The sequence below is a fragment of the Accipiter gentilis genome, chromosome 35 (genome assembly GCF_929443795.1).
Source record: "Accipiter gentilis chromosome 35, bAccGen1.1, whole genome shotgun sequence".
In the NCBI taxonomy this organism is placed as follows: Eukaryota; Metazoa; Chordata; class Aves; order Accipitriformes; family Accipitridae; genus Astur; species Astur gentilis.
Window position 1 is genome coordinate 1,693,019 of NC_064914.1, and position 16,503 is coordinate 1,709,521.

At 45.8% G+C, this 16,503-nt stretch overlaps 1 long non-coding RNA gene across 1 annotated transcript; it reads right to left on the reverse strand.

Moving 5' to 3' along the window:
- Positions 1 to 11,494: 11,494 nt before the first annotated feature.
- On the reverse strand, positions 11,495 to 13,527 carry LOC126034637 (uncharacterized). Its single transcript, XR_007504668.1, has 5 exons — positions 13,345 to 13,527; positions 12,903 to 13,015; positions 12,461 to 12,573; positions 12,018 to 12,130; positions 11,495 to 11,688 (listed from the first exon to the last, which is right to left on the reverse strand). It is a non-coding gene; the product is annotated as an uncharacterized LOC126034637 (long non-coding RNA).
- Between the last annotated feature and the right edge of the window lie 2,976 nt (positions 13,528 to 16,503).

Below are 16,503 nucleotides of genomic sequence, written 5' to 3' on the forward strand. Positions count from 1 at the left end.
AAGCTGGTGGGGGTGGGGGGGTGGTATTAGGACTGTAGTCCTATGAACTACTCTCCCCAGTCAGAATGGCTGTTTACTTTCAAGTGTAACTAGGCCCTGACCTAATTTGCCTTGTCTTCTTTACGGGTATGTCAACTTCCACTTCATAAGTCAAAATATTCCTAATGAGTATTTTCCTTCTTATGATACCATTTTCATAACAAATACAGAAGGAAAGCCAATGAAGCGGGAGTGTGGTGGCAAGCACTTCTTGTTCTCAACTGAAGCCTTTTTCTCCCTGCTCTCTGTTCATTTGAGACTACACTCATTTCTTGACCCTCCTACTTGCCTTCCACATCCTCACCCCCAACACTTCCCTCAGTCTGCTCTCCTCAGACTCAGCTTTGCGACTGTGGATGGAGGCTGCCCAGGCTTAAAAGAGACTCCCATCTCGCATGTGCCCACACTTCTTCACACTTCTGATCTGCAAAGTACTGCACAGATAGTAACTCATCTTCTCCCAAACTTCTTTCATCTTCTTCCACGTACACTTCCTACGTCGTTGCCTCACCATGATGTATTTGGCCTGCTCTTGTCCCCGACTTGTTATTCTCCTGCTTACTCGATTGGAGATTTTAGACAATCTGTGGGATGGATCCTGGGGTTTGTTTTGATTTATCTTAAGATTTTATAAACACAGGGCACCCTTACAATCTACCTATCTAGAACACATATATACTAAAAGGAAGGACTGACCTGACCCTGCAGTCACAGATAAAACAGACTCCTCTCTCGCCAACTGAGAGAAAGCAGCTTGGCTATTTGGGCTGACTACATTGAAGACATTCAAAATGGTCATAACAGAGCAGTGTTGATTTTTCCAAGAATTTGCTCAATCAGCATCAACTAAGTTGTTAGAAAAAAAGAATGTGGAGGCTGACTCCTACTGGGAAATCAATTTCTACAGTCCTGTTCAGCCAGGAACCAAAAGGGTGCCTTTCCACTTGATCCTTTAACTGTATTTAATTTTGATAGGTAATTCTGGTTTCCTCAAAAAGACTTCCTTTGTCAGAGTCCTCTTCTCAATCAGGTACTGGAGGTTTATTTTAAATAATTTCACTGCAAGCACAGATCCCCTTTGTTAAAGCCAGTTCAAATTAGGCCATTGAAAAATTAACGACCACTCGTATTCTCCACAACTATCTGTGCATACGTACTTCACTATGAATCAGCCGTTGCAGAAGTCAAGTGCTACGGCCTTGTTTAACAGCTTACAAGTAGTAATACATTGAATTTCTATATAATACTTACAGTTCCCAGCCTGGTCTGCCACCTGCTGAGCCAATTGTACTGCCTCTCCCCGGATGACCTTTTGGAGTGGAGAGAGGAAAAAGCAAAAAATCCCATGCAGTTTATCTGAAGATAATGTTTTGAAAGGAATTCTAAAGTTACAGTTCCTTACCAGTGGTGGGTATTGACTGTCCTTGGGGGCCCAGACGACTTGCTAATGCTGCTTGTCTTCGCACAGGAAGCCGACAGCCCTTGTGAATAAACGCAGACAGTTGGAAAAGAAGCTCTACTACAATATAAGAATCACTGCATATGTTGAAATAAAGCTTACCTTCTCTTCCAACAAACTGCTGACTGACAGAGAGGAAGATGTAGATGGTTCAGCGGCACTCACCAGAACAGCGGGAGGTCTAACAGTCTTGGGTGCTGGTGGAGGCGGTGGCGGCTGCTGCTGCTGCTGCTGTTGCTGCTGATGGAGCTTTTTTGTGTAGCTAGTTCCATTTTTGAAGTTGTTCACAGCCTAGAGGCAGAAAAGCATTTACAAGAAGCTACGATGAAACTTCAGCAGATATACGAACAGAAGCCTTCACAGAGGAAAATTACTCGTGTATTCCTGTAAATGCCATCAATCCTCAAAGAAACCAACATACAGATGTATGAACACGTCACATTGAACACTGATACTAATGACTGGTAGCTCAGAGGACCTGTATTTCAAGTACTTCAGCGTTAACGCCAAATGTGAAAGCGAGGCAATCGTGTTCAGTAAGAGCGGGACCCGAATTTGCCAGATCATCTCTAAAGAGTCGTAAGCTTCTGTGACAGCAGCAAACAGTGCATTTGAAAAGTCAATTTAGCCTTATTCAATTACGCCTTGCTTAAGGAGATGTAAATTAATATTTTCTTCCCTTTCTGCTTTTTACAAAGAGCCTTTTCTTACAAGCACTTTATGTAAAAGTCATCATGTTACCTGGCATATGCACTTGTTGGGAATTAAAGCATCAGGTGAAACATCTGTCTCCTGACACGTTGGGCATATATGTTCCTCCGATTCCAGTAATGCTGTTCTAATACCTGCATAGAATTAGAATAATCAAAACAGTATTTAGCCAAACTAAGGAAGTTTTGGGGGTTCTCACCAATCATAAAGACATGTCTATGATTAATAGGTGAATATAGTCTTGAACTGAGAGCATGAAGCTATAAATGTTCAGTAGTGTAAAAAATTTCTAGTATGCAGCAAATAACTATACAGTTTTGTATTTCACCATTGGAACATCTGCAGATGTAGCATAGGCTGTGTCTTGATGTTGCAGCTAGTCTTTTGCCCCACTATCTAGTACAGCGAGAAGTCCCCAACCTCAAGGTTAATGAACAAAACATGTGTCAAAAAAACCTCATTAATAGGTTCAAAAAACCATTAGGAGGTTCGAGTTCTGAAGGTTTTAACCAACTCTCCCGTGGAGAAGAATGTGGATTAAATGCCTAACTATCCGTTTGTTGCAGACCACTGTAAGTCACCAGAGTCGGCTATATAATTTTGTATGAGACAAAGGGCTGTGGACCAACTAAAAGCATTCAGTGTCTAATACTGTAATCCCCTGCACAATTAGACACTCTCCTCATACTCGTCCTTCCGCTTGTAAAGAAGACTTAACTAGATACCTAAAAAGGGGAAAAGGCTTCCTGGCTTTTTTCGCCCTTGATACCAGAAGAGCCCTTTCCTGTCCAGGGTATACTTCAGCATAAAATAGAACTGGTAGCAAAGTAATTTTGTTCCCTCCTCTTTCTGCTTTCAGAAAATCAGATGTGATGTTTAGAATTAACAAACACGGGCGTAACACTTACATTTGTCACAATAACTGTTGCCACAGCAGGGAATAACAGCTGCATCAGTCATTATGTCCTGACAGATGAGACATGACAACTCATCTGGAACAGGAGCATCTGAGGTGGAGGAAGAGGAGGAGGAGGAGGAGGAGGAGGAAGAAGAAGACGGCTCCTCTGGTAAAAAGGGAGGCTTCTCCATCCTTCCTCTAGCATAAGCTTCCCTGGAGGAGGGGTGGGGAAGGAAAAAGAAACGAGTTAAAGATGGGTAGAGGAAAACTTTTCCAAGCTTTGCATTTTCTCAAAGCAAGAGAAGAGATGGAATTCTTCTCGCTCCACATGAGCCTCCTAAAAGGTAGGCGCTTAGTTTAAACTACTTTTCTATAGCCACAACACTAGAAGAGGGAGGGAGGAACAATCTTCCTTCTGCAGAACTCTCCCATTCATTGGAGCAACTAAGAAAGAAGCTCAGACTAGAAAATTAACCTTTTCACAGCTAGAAAGCAGGTGAAATGAATCCCACCTCTCCTTTGCCAGAGGATACATGTAAATTGCAGGCTCAGCATAACGTTAGTCTCCGAGCAATTACATTTTATAAAAGCAAGAAGTCGATGTTACAGCTTCTACAAAAGGAGATCCAGGACGGAAAACCAGAAGTGCTACCACGGTCATTTTAAAAGAGCCACTCCTGTCAGCACACGGCAGTATTTTCTCACTGTATAGCAACAGGAAAACTTCAGCCTGTTTCACACATGGGATTTCAGAAAAGTCAGAGGGGGAGGAAATCTCAGTCCAACAGCCATCTGTTAGACTTGGCAAGAAGCCTTTGAAACATAAAACAGAAGCAAAATGAGCTTTCAGTGACTACGGTTAAATGGCATCAATACTCAACCAGGGACTTAGTGCAATTAAAACACGCAAATATTCAATAGATGGGGCAGAGAGAAATGTCTTGGTTTTGTACAAAATAATAAAAACTGTGAACTGCCATTAAGAAGAGTGGAAAACAGAAACATTTCCACTAATACTGAAAGATATAAAAACATGCACGAGTGTTCACCCAGAAAGACCTATGGATATATTGAATGTCTACGACCTAGGAAAAAGAAAATTTCACACTTCTAATTCCAGCTTCCCCTGGAATTTTGAAGGCCTTTGCAACATTGCCATACAACCTCTGCATTTCACCCCAACAGAAACAATTCTTAATATGAGGATTCATGTATTTGTTACGTAACTGCCAAGGCAAAACAATTAAAAACTAAGTAACACCACAAGTCCCCCACAATCTTACCCCATTTGTCGGGCAGTTCTTTATGTAGTGGCCACGTTTTCCGCAGTGAAAGCAAGTAGATGAAGGCGGAGCGGACCCAAGGGTTTCTTCAGGTAACTAAATGGTTTGGGGGAGAAAACCAAAGAGGTAGGCGTGTGTCTCTCTCGTTAAAACAAACATCTCTGCAATTTTTCCACGATCTGCAAAGATCAGATGGGACACAATCAACACTTACTTGACTGGATCGTATTCGCAGCAGGACCCTATCTTCAAAGCTTTTATTTCACCTTCTTCGGAAGCACTGGCTTCAGCCACACTGGCACTCTGTTTAACAGGCAATTATTTGACACGCACATTAGAAACACATTTAAGCCCACACAGCCAAAGACAACACCGCTCACCCGACCCTGCAAAGAGCAGCACAACGCTAGCTGAGGTTGCATGAAAACAGGGGCTTGCATAAAATATAGCTGCCCTGAAGATGTTCTGGGGAGTCCTTACGTCATTACAGGGTGTATATGTGCCTGTTAACCTACTTGAAAAGAGCATTCTAGGGCACTCAAAACCTTAGGCTCTCTTTGGGCCTCACATAAAGACTGGTGTAACCAATCCAATTTTCTTCCAAGCAGGCTCTGGCCATGTCCACCAAAAATTACCCTGTCCAGTATTTTTAAGCTGCTTTTTAAGCTCCAGACTAGCTGAACGAGAAGACATCCACTGTACATTTAATTGAGAAAGATGTACGCAAGGATCATTATTTACATTTTTGCAGCATTAAAAGGACACACAGCTTAAAGAGTCGGGGAAGCTGTTTTTTTGCTTGTGGAAATTCAGCTTCTAACACAGAAGCATCATTCAACCTTCAGGCGCACAATCTCTCTTAGATCCTTCACAGAGCTGATGGGGATAGGCACACCTTGCATCCCTGAATACCTGGGTCTGGGAAAAGGCCTTGTCAGAGCATGCCTTCACAGCCTTAAAAAGGATGAGACATCCAGCAACCATCCTTACCATGTGTATTCTAAGATAAAAAGAAATACTGGCAACACTCTTTATCATGGGGACGAGGAATACAGCTGGAAAACTACTGTAAAAAAAACCCATGGAACAGCAACACAGCATTCTGGCTGCAATGTGTGTTACTTCATGACAAATGACATGAAATAAAAACTGATGGTTCGTGGGACTTGTGCATTGTAACATGTAGCTGGGGTAGGTTCAGAATACTTTAACCAGGGAATCCAAAAGCTATTTGAAATGTTGGCATAAATAATTCAGATCGTAACTCAAGAGCAGAGCACAAAAAAATATCTCCTAAGGGAAGACGCATAACGGGCTCTTTCATACGCACGGTATCTCTTTCTGTGGAGGTGAAGCAGGCTGAAAACCACAGAAGACGGCCAGGAAGAGCAGAAAATTTGCTGCAGTAAATACACCAATTGCAAAGCACGTTCTAGCTTGACCTCACACCTATTTTAAAACAAATACTTAAGTGTGTCCAGCGTGTACAGCGTCGGTTTCTCTTTATTGGCTCATATTCCACACTGGATTAGCAGAGGAGAGAAAAAAACCTGCTTGAATATACAAAAATAATTTTTTTGCACTAATGATCACAGCTATTGCCATCTTCCATACCTGCCTCAGCTCTGACCTCTAAACCCCAGTGCCCTTCTTACACCAGGAACTCAGCCATCTTTTCCAGATGCAGGAGCACGTCCCCACAATCCCCAGGAGACCTGCATCTCTATCAAAAGGCACTTGGAGCTAAAAGATGAATTGGCTGGCACAGGTCTCACCCTGCCCAGCAGCCTGGAGATTTGGGTTCACAATTACAAAACACTTTAAAGCCAAAACACTCTCTCTAGCTGCTACTTTGCTTATTCTTGTTTGAAAGAAATACTTGTCAATTTGAACATCTTTTCCACATCAATTCAACCAGATTTGTTTACATTCAAACTTTAAATCAAAAATGTATAAAAACCCAAACTAAAAAAATTGCACCGTGCTCTTCATTTTTACCTAACTTTTTAAGCATCTTTTGCTCAAAATACTTCTATTTTCATTATAATCCAGTATTATTTCTCGGGAGTTATAGAGCACTTTTTTCACTTGAGTGCAATTTAGTTAGCTTATCTCCTAAAAGTACTTCATTCCTGATGACTTAACAAGACTCACAGTGCAAAATGAGATGCAGCATCTCCCTGTGCAATGCTACGCGCCTTGGGCAGTGGTCCTCCGAAACAGGACAAACAGAGAGTGCCTAAGCTTATCAGGGATGAAGCAAAGAGGAAAAGGCATCTAATTAGACCTACTCAAAGATCCAAGCACGATCTTCAAACACAAACTTTCTTCCGCAACCAAATGTCTGAGACTGACTTTCCTTTCTGTTAAAATCAATCTATCAATCAATGAGAGACTGTACTTGGCTTCAGTAAGGGCTAACAGCAGAGTTGCCAGAGACCTGATGAGGAACACAGGAGACTGGGGTGTGATTCATCTGACTAAACGTGGATGTCTCTAATGTAGACGCCCACGGCCGAGCCAAACTTGGTCCCATTTTTAGGCAACACAGAGTTAAGTCCGTGTAACCAGTGCTTCAAGGGACCGTTTATCTTATCCTAAATAAACGTTTATATATTTGGTCAGAAAGACCGCCCATTAGATTCACTGATTTTATTCACTACGTCTCCTTTAAAATAAAACAGGACCTCATGCCAGTTGTGCAGGCAGAGACGATTGCAACTGCGTTACAGATACACTGTTGAGGTCAGACAAATCACAGTCCACCTCTGCTCCATCCAGGTTGGCTCAAGACCGGGAATTCACATCTCCCTCACCTCCAAAACGGCTCCCGTAACCCCCAGAAGAAGGGAAACGGCAGATTCGCCTGATAAAGCTCCTCCTATGAGCAATGACACCAGTCGCTGGACCAGAGACAGAGAGCCAGTCCCCACCCACAGCCCACAGCTCCTGAAGGTCACCTAAGGAGATCTGCAGATTCCAACTTTACCTCTTCTCAAGCCCAAACGCCGAGGGATTTATGCCAGAGAGAGGAGCTCCAACGGGATCTTCTGGCTGCGCTGGGTCCGTTGACCCAACTGGGAGGGACCATTCAAAAACTGCCACAGGGACCCCAACATTCTGAAGCATGCGGGGGGGGCTGGGCTATGCAAATGACGGAACCCCCAACAGCTGCTTCCACCCCACTGCCACCCACCCACCAGACCTCACAGCACCGACTGCTACAACACACCAAACCTTCGTGGGGTGATGCCCCTCCACGCTCAACTCCAGGACGCAAGCTTTGAGGGTGGCATGGGCTTGAGATGGCATCCTTGCTCCTGGAGGGCGAGATGGGCATGTTCACCTCCCTCCGAAAGAGGGAAAAATAACATCAGAAACTCTCAACCGGACACAACAATAGCTTGAACTCACTGAAACCCGACACAGAAGATGTCTCCATGAACTTCTCCTCCTACTTTTTAACAACCAAAACACATTACTATGCTTTAGTGGTACGCTTCAGACAACCATGATTAATTGCAAGAAATCACACGAGATCATCTGAACGCCACTGTGAAGGCTGTTTAATGTTTAAGCAAGCTGGGAAGAGATTTTGTCAGCCAGGAGTCCATCAGTTAGCACTTGCATCTTCAAGGGAACCAATTTTTGTAATACAAAACGGGTATTTTTATTCCTAAACCCATTTACTCTCAGCAGGGGAAGGTAATTCACTGTATACTAGCACTCAGCTGTTCACACACACTTCCCCAATTTTAAAAAAACAAACAACCCAACAAGTTGCACTAAGCAGTATTTCAGATGGAAGGCAAATGTAGGTAATCCTTCCTGAAATAGAGGCAGCTCAAAGCAATTGTCCTCCTGTCCCACAGGGAGCATCCCAATAGAAGACTGAACGCTTTAGGACTGAAGGCCACTTTTTAGAGTACACAGCTTCGTTTATAAGGCCCAAGTACACATTTTTCTGTCCCAAAGCCTTGTTTTGACTGTCCAAATACTCCTTTTCGCGTCCCAACCCTTCTTTTTTGTGAACAAATCCTCATTTTGATGGTCCAAAGCTTTATTTATAAACTCCAGAGCCCCATTTCAGGCTCCGCAACCTTGTTTCTAAACTCAAATTTTGAGGCTCCGAACCTCAGTTTTAGGGCCCAATGCCTCATTTTCGGGGTCCAAAGAATCGTTTCCACAATCCACCCCTTCATTTTTAGGGTCCTGAAGCCTCATTGCAGGGGCCCAAATACCCATTTGTAAGGCCCAAACCTTCCTTTTACAGCACAAACCCCACCGTTAGAGCCCCAAGCCTCATTCTTTACCTTCCAAAGCCTCCTCTTCAGGGAAGAGAGCCTCCTTTCCAGGGACCATAGGCTCATTTTTAGGATCCAGTCTGCAACTAGGGAGAGCCCAAGGCCTCATTTTGAGGGTCCAAATATTCAATTGGAGGGCCCAAAGCCTCATTTTAGAGGCCAAGCTCCTTATCTGGGGTGCAAGGCATCTCTTGTTTAACGCACAACCCCTCATTTGGAGCTTCCAAAGACCCATTTCTAGGGCGCAAAGCCCTCGTTTTTGGTACTGAAGCATCCCTTGAAGGCACAAAACCTAATGCAGGGTTCAAAGCCTCAGCTTCATTTCCAAAGCCCCACTCTTAGGGCCCAAACTCTCCATTGGAGGGTCCAAAGGCCTCTTTTAACAGCTGAGGGCCTCCCCTGGAGTGACCCAAGCCCTCTCTTTGGGACCAAAGCCTCATGTCTTGGGGCCCTATCGACACCAATAGGTTCCCCTCCTTTGCAGAGCCCAAAGGGTCACATGTAGCATCTCCCCCACCATTTTTATTGCCCAAAGCCTCATCCGGAGGGCCAAACTCCTCATTGTTCTGGTCCAAACCATTTGGCCTTTTATGACCTATAGCTGTTCTTTAGGGCCCGCAGTTTCACTTGGAGGGTTTAAACCCTCAGCTTTAAGGCACAAAGCCACGCTTTTAGGCTCCAAAGTTACACTTACAGGGCAGAAAGCCTCGTTTTCCCTTCCCAAAGTCTTAGGTTTGGCTTCCAGAGCCCCATTTCAGGCTCCAAACCCCCATTTTGAGGGTCCACGGGCTCCCTTGCAGTTGGCAAAGTCTCCTTTTTAGAGCCCAAGGCCACTTTTTTAGTTGCCGAACTCCCATTTTCAGTCTCCAAAGCCTCATTTTTAGGATCCAGCCAGTCGTTTTCAGGGTCCAAGCCACATCCTGAGTTTCCAAACCCTCATTTTTATGCTCCAAACCCTTCTCTTAGGGCCCAAAGCCTCATTTTGAAGGCCAGTCCCTTGTTGCGACACAGACAGGACTGTTGGGGGATGCAACGGGTCTACAAAATGCCTGACAGTTCGAGAACAGCGCGACCTTGAGCAGCTTGTAGTGTATCCTTGAAAGTCTGGGAAGATCCGAGAAGAGCGGTACAAAAACAAGATAGCGATAAGAAGAACCGTTACTAACTAAACCAATCATCTACTAACACATACTCTGAAGTAGGGGATAAAAAGGTGTGTTAGAACAATAAAGGAGCCATTTTGCATGATCTGTTACTTGTCGTGTCCGTCTCTACCGCGACACAGGACCACCAACGGGCCTGGGTAGGAACCCCAAGGCCCATCAGGAGGTCGTGAGGGGACGAGAGAATAAACGCACAGAACAAGGCGCAGCCTTCAACAGCGCCCACCTATGGGACTCACAGAAGGCATGAGTACAGCTTTACAGAGCTGGACCAGCCCCTCCAATAGCCCAGCCACAAAGCTTTCTAAACAAGGCAGAAACATTGACTCCTTTTCTCGTCCCTACTTAAGATTCCCTGTAGAACTGGGTCTTGGCCTGACCGAGGCTGTAGGAGGGAGGAAGACGAGGGAAAACTTTGCAGGGAAAACACCCAGACACAGTATGGCCTGGCATCAATAAATGTAGGCACAAGGAAGCCCTTGGGAGCAAACTCTTTATTCTCTGCCTGGGGGAGCTGCCTGGGGGCTCTGTGGCCCTGGAGCCACACACCTCCTCAGGACATCCTCCACAAGGCTCCCAGCTACCGCCCTCTTCAACGACTTGGGCTGCACGGGCTCCTCCGGGAGAAGCTTTAAACGCACTGGTCTGTGCCGTGCTCCTGCCTGGGTAGGGCGCTTGGGACCCGCTGAAGGCATGGGCTCTCTTGGAAACTGGGGGCCCATGGAGGGAAGGGTGTCTGCGGTGCTCCCTGGCCGGAGTATACGCAGAGTTTCCAGTGCAGGCACTGAAGACCTTGCTGTGGCTCCTTGCTGTGCTGAGCCCAACTGAGTTTTTAAGAGTAGAAAAAATCACTGCACCGGCCAGAAAGTGCCTGGAAACTTCATCCCTCTTCATTGCCCATTTCCCATGCGAGCTCCACAACCTGGGAGCAACGCAGCCAATAGAACCTTCGAGAAGCAGACTCACAGCCTGCTGCAGCTGGCCCTGCTCAAGCAGCCGAGGTGGGCTGGATGATCTCTAGAGGTCTCTTTCAGCATCCATTCTGTGCTGCTGTGACTCTGTCTCTATCATGGTTTAACCCCAGCCAGCAACTAAGCACCACCCAGCCACTCACTCACTCCCCCCCCACCCAGTGGGATGGGGGAAAAAATCCGGAAAAAGAAGTAAAACTCGTGGGTTGAGATAAGCACGGTTTAATAGAACAGAAAGGAAGAAACTAATAATGATAATACTAATAAAATGACAACAGCAATAATAAAAGGATCGGAATGTACAAATGATGCGCAGTGCAATCGCTCACCACCCACCATTCACACCCAGCTAGTCCCCGAGCAGTGATTCCCCCCCCCACTCCCCAGTTCCTATACTAGATGGGATGTCGCATGGTATGGAATACCCTGTTGGCCAGTTTGGGTCAGGTGCCCTGGCTGTGTCCTGTGCCAAGTTCTTGTGCCCCTCCAGCTTTCTCGCTGGCTGGGCATGAGAAGCTGAAAAATCCTTGACTTTATCTAAACACTCCTCGGCAACAACTGCAAACATCAGTGTTATCAAGGTTCTTTGCATACTGAACTCAAAACATAGCACTGTACCAGCTACTAGGAAGACAGTTAACTTTATCCAAGCTGAAACCAGGACACTTTTAACCACTTAACCTTCCGTGACAAATACCCCAAGAGCTCAAGAAGAAAGAGCAGAAAGACAGGAGACAGGTGAAAGCCTAGAGCGCCAGCTAGACGGAATGAAAGACCCTCTTCCTTCTCTGAAGCTTCAGCAAGGCTTCCTTCACCTGCTTGTCTTGGAGTCTTGGGTCGATCCCGGAGAAGAGAGCTTCCTGCAAAAGAGAAGAATCATCTAGGGTAGCCTCGTTAGTCAAGTCTGGGGCTGCTACCTGGGATCTCCGGCCCTTATAAGAAAAGGCCAAAAGACGCTAGGAGACGTCTAGAAGGAATCACAGGGGATCCCGGAGGGCAGAGGTTCCTCCAAAAAAGAAAAAAACCTCAACGGTAGCTTCCTTGGAGGAGTCTGGGGCTTCTACCTGACCCCTTAGGTAGGTAAAGCAGAGGACAGAAGACTGTGGGAGATGCCTGGGAGGAGTCTCAGGTGCCTGTCGGAGTTGAGAGATTTCTCTACAGGAGAACAAAAATGTCTCGAGCTACTTACTTGGAGGAGTCTGGGGCAGGTAGATGGGATCTCCGGTCCCGAACGCAGAGGTCAAAACATTCTGGGATGACGCCTGGGAGGAGTCTTGGGTCGATCCCGGAGAAGAGAGCTTCCTGCAAAAGAGAAGAATCATCTAGGGTAGCCTCATTAGTCAAGTCTGGGGCTGCTACCTGGGATCTCCGGCCCTTATAAGAAAAGGCCAAAAGACGCTAGGAGATGTCTGGAAGGAATCACAGGGAATCCCGGAGGTCAGAGGCTCCTCCAAAAAAAGAAAAAAACCTCAACGGTAGCTTCCTTGGAGGAGTCTGGGGCTTCACCCTGACCCCTTAGGTAGGTAAAGCAGAGGACAGAAGACTGTGGGAGATGCCTGGGAGGAGTCTCAGGTGGCTGTCGGAGTTGAGAGATTTCTCTACAGGAGAACAAAAATGTCTCGAGCTACTTACTTGGAGGAGTCTGGGGCAGGTAGATGGGATCTCCGGTCCTGAACGCAGAGGTCAAAACGTTCTGGGATGACGCCTGGGAGGAGTCTTGGGTCGATCCCGGAGAAGAGAGCTTCCTGCAAAAGAGAAGAATCATCTAGGGTAGCCTCATTAGACAAGTCTGGGGCTGCTACCTGGGATCGCCAGTCCTTATAAGAAAAGGCCAAAAGACTCTAGGAGACGTCTGGATGGAATCACAGGGGATCCCGGAGGGCAGGGGTTCCTCCAAAAAAGAAAAAAACCTCAATGGTAGCTTCCTTGGAGGAGTCTGGGGTTTCACCCTGACCCCTTAGGTAGGTAAAGCAGAGGGCAGAAGACTGTGGGAGATGCCTGGGAGGAGTCTCAGGTGGCTGTCAGAGTTGAGACATTTCTCTACAGGAGAAGAAAACTGACTCGAGCTGCTTACTTGGAGGAGTCCGGGGCATGTAGATGGGATCTCCGGTCCCGAACGCAGAGGTCAAAACGTTCTGGGATGACGCCTGGGAGGAGTCTTGGGTCGATCCCAGAGAAGAGAGCTTCCTGCAAAAGAGAAGAATCATCTAGGGTAGCCTCATTATTCAAGTCTGGGGCTGCTACCTGGGATCTCCGGCCCTTATAAGAAAAGGCCAAAAGACTCTAGGAGACGTCTGGAAGGAATCACAGGAGATCCCGGAGGGCACAGGGTCCTCCAAAAAGGAAAAAAACCTCAACGGTAGCTTCCTTGGAGGAGTCTGGAGCTTCTACCTGACCCCTTAGGTAGGTAAAGCAGAGGACAGAAGACTGTGGGAGATGCCTGGGAGGAGTCTCAGGTGGCTGTCGGAGTTGAGAGATTTCTCTACAGGAGAACAAAAATGTCTCGAGCTGCTTACTTGGGGGAGTCTGGGGCAGGTAGATGGGATCTCCGGTCCCGAATGCAGAGGTAAAATTGTTCTGGGATGACGCCTGGGAGGAGTCTTGGGTCGATCCCGGAGAAGAGAGCTTCCTGCAAAAGAGAAGAATCATCTAGGGTAGCATCATTAGACAAGTCTGGGGCTGCTACCTGGGATCTCCGGCCCTTATAAGAAAAGGCCAAAAGACGCTAGGAGACGTCTGGAAGGAATCACAGGGAATCCCGGAGGACAGAGGTTCCCGTGTCCCCAGCGCTGCGATAAACAAAGTGCCTGCTTCTTAACTTCACGTTGGCGTTAAGGAGTTTTATTCTGGATTTCGGTAACGGTTTTGGCGACCCAAATGGGACCTTGCGAGTGAGACTGGACGAGATCGCGTGTCAATCGAGCTCCGGCCGGCACCGAGGTATTCTCGGGGAGAACCGTCACCCTCGACACGCAAAGCTCCTCGCAGCGTTCCCTGGAAAAAAGGTAAGGCGCTGCTTCTTTGGAATCTGTTTGGAAAGCCTGCCCGTGAGGCGCGGCGAAAGCTTCCCAGGGTTGGGGCTTGGAGGGTAGCCGTCTGGAGTGGAAGCCTAGGCGTCTGCCCGTAAGTCATAAGCGAAAGCTATTGCTGGGTTGGACTTTGTGTATTATTTGGGACAGCTGTCGTTTGCATTTGTTTGGTATTTGGTATTTGAATGTATATAAGTATAATGGCATTAGCAAAATTGTTTAAGAATAAGAGTGCAGGAAATAGAACTGCTGATGAAAAGTTACCAGAAACATCACCGCTGGGATGTTTATTGGCACGTTGGGGTGAACTGCAGGAAAAATGGTAAACAAACAGAACTTTGAGTTACAATACTATATTGCAATTACTGTTGTTTTGTAGGAGAGAGAGTAAATGGAATAAAGTGCCATATGTAGATTTGTTCTTTTTAAGTGAACGTATCGGACGGGGACCGGAGGGGAGTCTCCCAGCAGAACCTCTGGTTACAGCTAAACTGGGAGAACAGAAAATTGAATTTGAGTTGACACTAGAGTCACCTTTTCAGTTTTAAATACCTCAGAGGGAGAGTTAAGTTTTGAAGAAATTGGTGGCGTTGGTGCAACAAGCGAACGAGAAACTAGACCCTTCTTTAAATCTTTAACAATGAAATTAGGAAAGCAATGGGTCACTCGGCAGTTTTTGTATGTGCCAAATTCTCCTAAACTCCTGTTAAGGAGAGGTCTATTTGAGAACTTAGAGGCAGAAATTAAATTTAAAAATGGAGAGCTTAAAATTTTAATTCCAGAAACTAAACGTATCGAAGCAGCGGCTTTGTTGTTAACAGGATGTTTACCGAAAGCAGAAGATTATACCGGTCCAAGTGTAATGCTGTCATTCCAGTCGTCTGGACTGGGAAGTTCCCGGTAAATCCAAAAAGCAGAACCTGTGAGAGTTGATTTAAAGCCAGGATCGAATCCGGTAAGAATGAAACAATACCCCCTAAAACCGGAAAGTCGGAAAGAGTTAGTAATGGTAATACAAAAATTTTTAAGATACAAATTGTTAATAGAATGTGAATCCAGATATAACACCCCGATCTTGCCTTTTAAAAGGCTGATGAAAAAGATGATAGATTAGTTCAAGACCTCCTCAGAGCAATAAATCAAATAGTACAAGGTATTCATCCGGTCGTAGCAAATCCTTATACTTTGTTAACAACCCTAACGGAGAAATGAGAATGGTTCACAGTGTTGGACCGAAAAGATGCCTTTTTCTATATTCCCTTGGATCCCAATAGTCACGAGGTTTTTGCTTTGGAATGGGAAAATCCTGAGACTGGGAGAAAAACACGATATACGTGGACAGTCTTGCCTCAAGGCTTTAAGAATAGTCTTACCATTTTTGGAAATCAATTGGCACGAGAATTAGAGATTTGGAAGAAAGAAAATAATCAAGAAATCTTGCTGAAATATATGGACGATCTGTTAATGGTAGCTGAGACGGAAGAACAATGCACAAAGTTAACTCTTAACTTTTTGAACTTTTTGGGAATCAGTAGATACTGAGTGTCAAAAGAAAAAAAACCAAATAACCCAGAAAGAAGAAACTTAAATTTGAGTTTTAAAATCCTAAAAGGACAGAGACAATTGGGAACTGAGAGAAAAGAGGCAATGTGTCGTCTCCCCGAACCTAAGACTAAAAAAATGAATGACAAGCATTTCCGGGAATGGTCGAGTGGTGTCACCTGTAGATTATAAATTGTGGCTTGCTGGCCTGACCTTTATAGGAGCAGCTCAAAACCTCAAACGACGGATTGGACCGATGCCGAGAAAGCTACCTTCCAAGAATTGAAACAGGCTGTAATAGGGGTGCCAGCCCTAGCGTCTGCCAGATCTCACAAGAGACACTTGAACTTTCTGCTCGTGAAAGAAGAGGTAGAACTCTGGGTATCCTGGCCCAATATTTAGGGCCAAGTGGGCGAGCTGTGGCCTACTTCTCGAAGCGATTGGATAACGTGAGTCTGGGATGCTCTGGTCGTCCGAGAGCCGTCGCTGCAACTGTGCTACTGATCCAGGAAGCTCGTAAGTTCGCCTGAGGAGAAAGGATTACTGTACGTTTCCCATATGATAAATGTTGTGCTAAAACGGAAAGGGGGGCACTGGTTATCCCCTAGCAGAATGCTGAAATACCAAGTGGTGTTGTTGCTGGAACAAGATGATGTTTACCTAAAAACTACTACCGCCGTTAACCCTGTTGCGTTTTCAACAACTGACCGAGTTAAAGGAGAACTGGAACGTGACTGCTTGCAGGCAATCGAAAGAGTTTACTCCAGCTGACTGGATCTCTGAGATGTGCCACTAGAAGAAACAGATTGGGAACTATATGCCGACGGAAGCGGTTCCATCTGTGAAGGAAAACGTTTTATCGAGATAGACAATAACTACTGAGGAGGTACTTGCGTTGCCAACTTTGCCTTCGATGATCTCTGCCCAAAAGGCTGAATTGATAGCTCTTACTCGAGCTCTGGAACTAAGTCAAGGAAAGCGAGTCAACACTTGGACAGACTCAAAGTATGCTTTTGGAGTGGTACGTGCGCATGGAGCGATACGGGGAGAAAGAGGACTGTTATCTGCACCAGGAACCGCCGTTCAGCACGCAGAACAAATACT